The sequence below is a fragment of the Triticum aestivum genome, chromosome 6A (assembly GCF_018294505.1).
Source record: "Triticum aestivum cultivar Chinese Spring chromosome 6A, IWGSC CS RefSeq v2.1, whole genome shotgun sequence".
Lineage (NCBI taxonomy): Eukaryota > Viridiplantae > Streptophyta > Magnoliopsida > Poales > Poaceae > Triticum > Triticum aestivum.
This window is the reverse complement of record NC_057809.1, coordinates 315,439,593-315,447,822: the sequence shown is the minus strand read 5'-3', so window position 1 is coordinate 315,447,822 and position 8,230 is coordinate 315,439,593.

The window sequence follows — 8,230 nt, the reverse complement described above, 5'->3', positions numbered from 1 at the left end:
TGTTTGAGCGGCTGGAGCAGGAAGAGCAGAAATTGAAGAAGCACGACGGCTGTTGGATGGATATCCAACAGTATACAGGCCATCTGTGGAAAGCCTCAAATATGTGGAAAACAACATACAGCCCATTTGCCATTATTTCAAATAATTTACAGCCCATTTGCTAATTCTTACAGGTTTTTTTCGAGCCCATATTCTTTATGTTAGCATTACAGCCCATATTGTGGCCATGGTTAAAAAATTATACGAAATTTTGCATATGTCGGTGCGGTCTAAACTGTTTTTAATCTTGAAATTTCGAGTCACATTTAGACTGATTTTAAAAATAAATATATATCAATATAAAATCCAATAAATTGTCCACGCATAAAAATCAATGCAATTTAAAATCTTGAAATGAAAAAAAGATATTTGAAAATAATTGTCGGTTTGATGTGTTTTAAAAATGTACAGCCCATTTCTCATTACTGATATGCCATTTTCTCAGCCAGCCGAATAAAGCTCTCCTCGTCTTGAAAGATTTGCAGCCCAACAGGACTGATAAAGCGACTTATTTGACAAATCACATAGAAAGAAAAGGCTGTCTAGACAGGCCTGAGTGTCCCGCACAGCCCAATTGACACCCTGCTTCCGTCTCAAAATCAAATTAGATAAATGCCACTCCAATGATGGCGATTCATAAAAATGCCACTCCAATTTCCAAACTTTGAAAAATGCCACTACAATTTTTGCAAACTTTGAAAAACGCCACTGCATTTTGCAAACTTTGAAAAACGCCACTCCAGACTTCGAAAAATGCCACTAGAGATGGCAGGAAATGGCATTTTTCAAAGTTTGGAAATTGCAGTGGCATTTCTCGGATACACCAGATTTGGAGTGGCATTTATCAAATTAACCCAAAACAAAAATAATTGGGCGAGCTGCTGGGTCCCTGGTGTCAGCCGCTCGTTATGCAATTCTCTCGTTTATTGACTACGTTGACAATGGCTTGGGACCCAGATGTCAGAAATCCACTAGGAGGAGCCATTTTTTATTGGCTTGAAATGAGGCACTTGCTTGCGTACTTCCATGATCTTGGCGGGTCCCTCCTGTCATTCTCTCCACGTACAATCATATCCTGATTGTGTACGCGACAACTTGCTAGGCCCACAAGTCAGCCTCTAAACCGTGGAGGACAAATACAACACATTTAAAAAAATAACAGCCCATTCCATATGTTCAAACGGAAAGTTCAACATTCAGACCAAAGTAACAGGTCTGATCCACATATAGAGTACTGAACTTCCACGTTGACAACCATCATAGCCAAGTTAACTATCTACTCCCATTAACACTCTAGTAGCGTATAAGTACTAACTTACTCTTAGCTAACTAGACGATGCCGGCCGCCATCTGCTGTCCATGCTAAGCACTGGCACCGGCGTCCTCCGCCTCGCCTCGGACTTGCCAGAGGTGCGATAGGAGGCACTTGCTTGCATACGAGCTTGTCAGTTTCTTCAGAGGTAGGCATTTTTATTCAAAAAACTGCCACTTCGCATCTTGTGTCGCAAATAAAACTGCCATGAGCGCATTTGTAGGCTAGCTAGTGATCGATCAGTATCTTGTAAACACTGAGCGAACAGAAATAAGTAACTGTTAATGCATCTCAATGATTCACAGATCATACACAAATATGTAGCTCCAAAAGCAAAGATCAGCCACTTTGGATCTTGCGTCGCAACTAAAACTAACTAGTACGATTCCCATACATAAGATCAACATGTTAATGCATCTCAATGACTCACAGATCATATACAATTATGTAGCTCCAAAAGCAAAGATCTAGAAAAAACATATGTTCTTCCTACTAACATGGATGCTCCTATTGGCCAACATTTAGTACAGACTGAAAGACAAATTTGTTTGTGAAGTCTACAATTCCTCTTGCAAACATAAGTGGTTTCACCAACAGCTAGAACCATGAGAATGAACTAGACATGATGGAGGAACATGCACTGCAATATGATTTGGTCTTCCCTCGATCACACTTTGAGACTATTTTCAGAATACAATCTTTAACTTAGGCAAAATGATGTCCATTGTATAATCAGACCAAAGCAATGAAGCACCTAGTGTTGGCCAATAAATAGTACAGTACTACTTTTCTGCAGTCCATGAAGTGACTATCGAATCTTTCTGCGTCTATTTTCAAATGGCACTGCATGCAGTGACTATACTATTCTCTTGTGCAGTTCAACCAAAATTGCGGGCACTTTGTTGGTTTGCCAAATAGCAACGGGCAGACATCTCTGTCTGCACAAATATCAAGCAGCTAGTAACATATACCACACCTTGTATTTTCGGTTTAAACATGTCTCTTCCGCTTAGCATCTGTCATGTTCTGCACTGGACAATCTGATACAGTTATGTTTTGCCCTGGACAATTTCATACTGAATTGATTTGCTGGTTCAAAGCAAAAATATAGCCCTATTCTTCATCAGACCAAGGATATCCATGTTCGTAGTGATGGAAGAGGTGAAATCGATACAACCGAAATTGAGCATCCAATCATTGAATCCTATCCTGCACCTGCAATGTAGGTCCACCCTGCCAATAAATTCACATGCAAACCACTAGTATTACTATCTAATGACAGTAAAAAAAGAGTAGCATGATAGTAGCAAACCATGTACCTTCATAATGAACAGCTCATAGTGCCACCAATTGAATATAAAGGTTGGGAAAAAACATGCTCCTAATGTTGAACCACTTGGACTTTTTGTGCAGTTCCAGTAAAATCGAGCATCCCTGTTTGCATAGATATTGAAAGTGTGATTACTCTAAAAGTCGCACTAGTTGAAGCATACTCTCACAAATATAAGCATTCCAATTTCTTAATGGGAAAAGGTAGCAAGACTGTTTCTAACAACCTGTTTGAAGGAATAAATAAAGCAACATCGGCTGATGTGAGGAAGGCATACATAGTTTTTTCTGGAAAAGTGAGCCATTCTTGACCTTTCCTCTTCTTTTAAGCAAAATTTGTGCAGTTCTACTAAAATAAAATGCCATCACCGCCTTGACAATTTAGTGACACTGTACAAAAGGAAATGACTTAACATTACATCATGATGTCAGGTATGTAGTCGACAGGTGACGGTGTCCTGGACTAGGGGGTACTCATGGCCGTATACTCATGGGCCAATTTGGACAACTGCCGCATACGAGGAAAATTCCACAAAGACTTGGCGATCAAGACAAGGACTTCTCCCCACCGGCGTATTCAGCTAGGACTCTTGTTATCCTAGGCCTCTGGTGCATTATATAAACCGAGGCCAGGCTAGTTGATAGACAACATATAACAATCATACCATAGGCTAGCTTCTAGGGTTTAGCCTCCTTGATCTCGTGGTAGATCTACCCTTGTACTACCCATATCATCAATATTAATCAAGCAGGACATGGGGTTTTACCTCCATCCAGAGGGCCCGAACCTGGGTAAAACATTATGTCCCCTGCCTTCTGTTACCATCGATCCTAGACGCACAGTTCGGGACCCCCTACCCGAGATCCGCCGGTTTTGACACCGACATTGGTGCTTCCATTGAGAGTTCCGCTGTGTGATCAACAAAAGGATCGATGGCTCGCCTGCAGATCAACTGCGACTTTGGCATCTTCGTCACCAGCTCGACTGGTCACCTTGGTTCAACCAAGAACTGCGCCCCGTGTTCGGATTGTCATGATCGGACGGGGGCCTTCTTCAACATCAACTCCGATCTCTATCATGATCATAGAGGAATCATCCATGTAGCTCGAGGGCTCAATGTCAACATTGCCCTCGGGCGGCCGTGCTATTTTTATGGACAGCAAACTTGTATTCACCGTCACCATCTCCTCGAGTGTTGGTTTGACGATTGCTTCGGTTGAGTAGTGCGGAATTACATCTACAACAGCCATGCAAAATTTCGTCAAGTTCCGATGGAGGAATTTCCAACAATCTACGATATACCGGAGCCCTGTCAAATCTGGACAAGAATCTGGATGAGTGTAGGGCGTGGTCTCCAGAGCCCAGCTTGGAGGTCCTTTGGAAGCTCCAACCGTTCATCTACTGCGGAAATCCCATATCTACCAACCCTCCAAATTTTAGCTTGATCCAACGGTTCAAACTCCAGGAAACTTCCGATGAGTGAACCAATTTTCGGATCTGTTTTCTGCGCGAATATGGATCCGACCCGAATTCATGTTTCTTTATGAACGTGATATTGGACAACCTTTTTTAAGGAATTTTCTTCTATGGTATTGTGCGTTGTTTCTAAACACGTACCCATAAAATTTTAAGCCTCCTTCGAGGTAATCTTCACAATCACGCTGGTGTCAAACCAGTCCGGCGGTATTGCTCCACGGATGCCGACCTGCGCTACACACGTCGCCGCTTTATTGAGCCGAGCTCAATTCCTTCGATCATCATCTCGGCAAGCCGAACAAGAGTTCAGCATCGCGAAGGATAAATCATCACCAACATCGCCGCCCCACGGATTACACAGAGCGGGCATACCGGCATCGCCGCATGGTCACTTCATCAAGCCGGCATCGACCACGTCACGACCTGCATCGGCAGGGCCGCACTATTGCTTCTTCAAGCTGGTGTCCATCACGCCGACCTACTTCGACATCTCGGCTGGACCGGGGGCTTCGCCATCTCTTCATCAACCTACTCCAGACGCTTCGGTGTCACTAGCCGACCAGCTCCGTCACGTTAGCTGGACCGAGGGCTTTGCCTCGGCGAGCCAACCTTTACCAGCATTGCCATGCCGTCGTTTTATCGCCCATCAGGCAATGGGTGTGCGGAGCGAGTCCCAATTTTGGGAATCGCCTTCCTTCAGATTGCTACAAAAAATAAACCAGGTGCTATTAATACCAGTATTTTTTTCTTGTTTGGGTTCATTTTTCCCAAGGAATTATTACTCTGGTTTGTTCATGATATGTGCACAGGTCTATCAAATGGTGACTGCATTAACGACGGTCGCGTGGTGGTTCGATCAGTTTCCGTATATAGTCCGGCGAACGCCGCATCCGGAGCTCAGACCGACCTGTGAATTCAGGCTTTGCCACGCCTTTACTACATCACGCCGACGCCCTACATCGACATTGGCTTCGGCGCCAGGCCATATTTCTTCTATTCCTCACTTTGCATAAATTATTTATTATGCAACATTTTTTTATTATCATTATTACTATTATCTCCGGTTTGCACTATTTTTTATGCACAGGAAAATGATCCGGGGACTTCGGCGTCACTCTGCCGGTCTGCATTGATCATGCTATGTCACCACTTCGGCGTGTCGAGCTCTCCGCTCTGCCACCTCGGGACCAGCTTGGGGGATGGAACCTTGCCCCGCATCGAGCTCGGACCGCGTCATCAATACCGAACACATTAACCAGCTAAGTCACTTTCATGCTCAAAGCTTTAATTTCTAACTTGTGCTCGGTTCGACCAAGCATTATACTTTTTTGGAAAAAAGTTGCTTGTAAATTTTTTTTCCTTCTCCAAACTTTGTTTGTGACGCATAAATTCAAATACCCCGTTTACTTGGGGGCTTCCTTTATGAAGCTTTTCCTGTTGCATATGATTATACTTGTACGACTTCGTTCTTTGTTCGTGTATTACGCCACAATATGCACCATATTGACTTAAGAGATTTGCAAGCTGGGTTGCCTCGCTCCTGTGTTTACCCCTATGTTCCCGATTGTTCGGCTAGGGAGTAAAGGGAGCACCTCTGCGATTGTCACAATCGGGTCAACCGAGCCGGACCTCAGACTGGGTGAAGCCGAAAGCTAGCGCTCTTATAGTTTTCAATGATGGTCGGCACAAAACGGAACTCATGAGTACAAAAAATCTATTGCACAAGTCTCATAATAAGAATGAGCACCGAAGAAAGGTATCGGTGGGGGTACTATTTTCTTCGAGGATGCTTCTTACACTTCACAGTGATGTAGCATAAGTTCCCTGAGCGTGCTTTGTCTATTACAGCCTTATGGCCTGATTGCCTTGTTATTGGAAACACCGTCGATATTCTCGACCGATGGAGAACATAACACTTTTCGGTCCTTGACCGAAGAGGGAGAAGCCGACGGTCGGTTAAGACGCGTTCAAAGTTCGGTTGAACATAGATATGATATAAGTACTTCGGTACATGCAATCATTCTTCTACCCAAGTCACTTGGGGGCTCTTAAGTTTATTTGAGCCGTTTTATAATAAGCGTTCTTCTTCTTAGTCGTTGCAAAGTTCTATTATTATTTATCACTCCTTTTTTCGACACGAGTGTGCAGTCACTAGCCAGGGGGCCTAATTTCTCTCTCAAAACCGCTAGAGTTTAGTTTGCTAAACTGGCCTAATGAGAAGTACTCCGCCCTCGAGACAGGAGGTTGAAGCCGTAGGCTGACCCGCTCGAAGTCTTGAGATAGGATGTATCATGTTAAAGCACGACAGAAGCACTTCTTTTTTCTAAGACCAATTTTCGGATTGGCACCGGACACTTGATCTTGTTCGGACGTCATGTTTTTACTGACGTTTCTTGGTTTTCCACGCTTTTTGGCACTTTTAAACTATTTGTGCTTTTCCAGCATTAGTCTCGCAGTGCAACGCCGGACACCTTTAGGGATTCGGCAAAAACATTCTCAGATATTGCTATATATGCATCGGTTTAGAATTGTGTCTTCGGTCAATAGTTGGGTTGCCCGGCTCCTGCACTTGCTTCCAACGTTCCGCTTTGTTCGGCTAGGTGTGCAAAGGGAGAACCACTGCGATTGTGCTTCCAGCTCAGATGGTTAGGCACCTCAGTGGAGAAAGCCGAAAACTGACTGTCACAATAAGCGTAAACTGGTCAGCAATACGATGACAGTGTTAAATGACGGGCCATTCATAACAATGGCCGAAGTGTTTACGGCTTGACCTCGACTGTCGCCGAACACTACCGGGGGCTATTAACTGGCCTCCCAAACTAAATCCTCGATATTATGCTCTTACATTAGCGCTGAGGCTGCATGATCATGCTTAGCATGACAACCCAAAGAAAGGAACCGATAGCGGGACTATTTTCTCTGGAAGACATTTCTTATGTTAAACAGTAATATAACATATCTCTCTGCGTAACTTTGTTCATAAAACCGTATGGCCAAATTGCCTTGTTTGTCGTAAATCTTTGCCCTCATAAAGGCTTCATAAAGTAGGACAAACACTCCTCGGCTACTAGCCGAGGAGGTGGAGGCCGATGGTCGGTCAACAAAGTTTTGTACAATGCGGATCCAAGCATTAATGACGTAAAGTACTTGGATACACGAAGTCATTACACATAATTTGTGATTTTATTATGGATATCGATCCTTAATTCGGCCACCCATGCCCGCATTAAGGCTCGGGGGCTACTGGGCTTCGGCCTTATTATTTACAAATATTAAAGGGGCACATCGATCCCCTGATCTGGTGTTGCCACCCGACCAGTGTCTCGGGGGCTACTACATTGCTTGTCCAATGCAGAAAATTTTATGTGCAATATAGTTTCCGAGGAGATTTTGATCCTCAGGTTGGTCGGTTGCACCCAACCTGAGTCTCGAGGACTGAGCACGCCACTTTTTGTGTCCAGAAGTATTCTACCGAGCTAGGACTTGATCCTCAGGCCGATTTTGCAAATCAACCTGAGTCTCAGCGGCTACTGGGATCAGCGGTCTTACGTCATCCTTCAGGTGCATCTCGGGTTTTTGACCGATACACACCTTGAGGGCTACTGGATATATCTCGACAGAGAATAAATTGCACCAATAAAAAATATTGACGAAAAATTGGCCCACAGTCGGGGTGGTGCACCACCTCGGAAGCAGTCTGGCATAAAGCTCGGGCGCTAGTGGCTGGCTCCATAGAGGGCATTTCCAGCATTAAGCTCGGCTAAACTCCTTCAACTTTTTTGAACCAAGGTGATATGACACCACGGATATAGTCCGGCGTTGGAACTGGGACACTGTCCGGCGTTGGAGCTCAGATATAGTCCAGCGTTGGAGCTCGGATACAGTCCAACGTTGGAGCTTGGACATAGTCCGGCGTTGGAGCTCGGATACATTCCGGCGTTGGAGCTCGAAAACGGTCCGGCATTGGTGCTCGGCCGCAAAAGATACCTCGAATGCAGTCCGGCGTTAGAGCTCAGACGCAAGAGGACACTACTTCCCGGGAACAACTTTAAACCCGAGGTGTGGCATAAAAA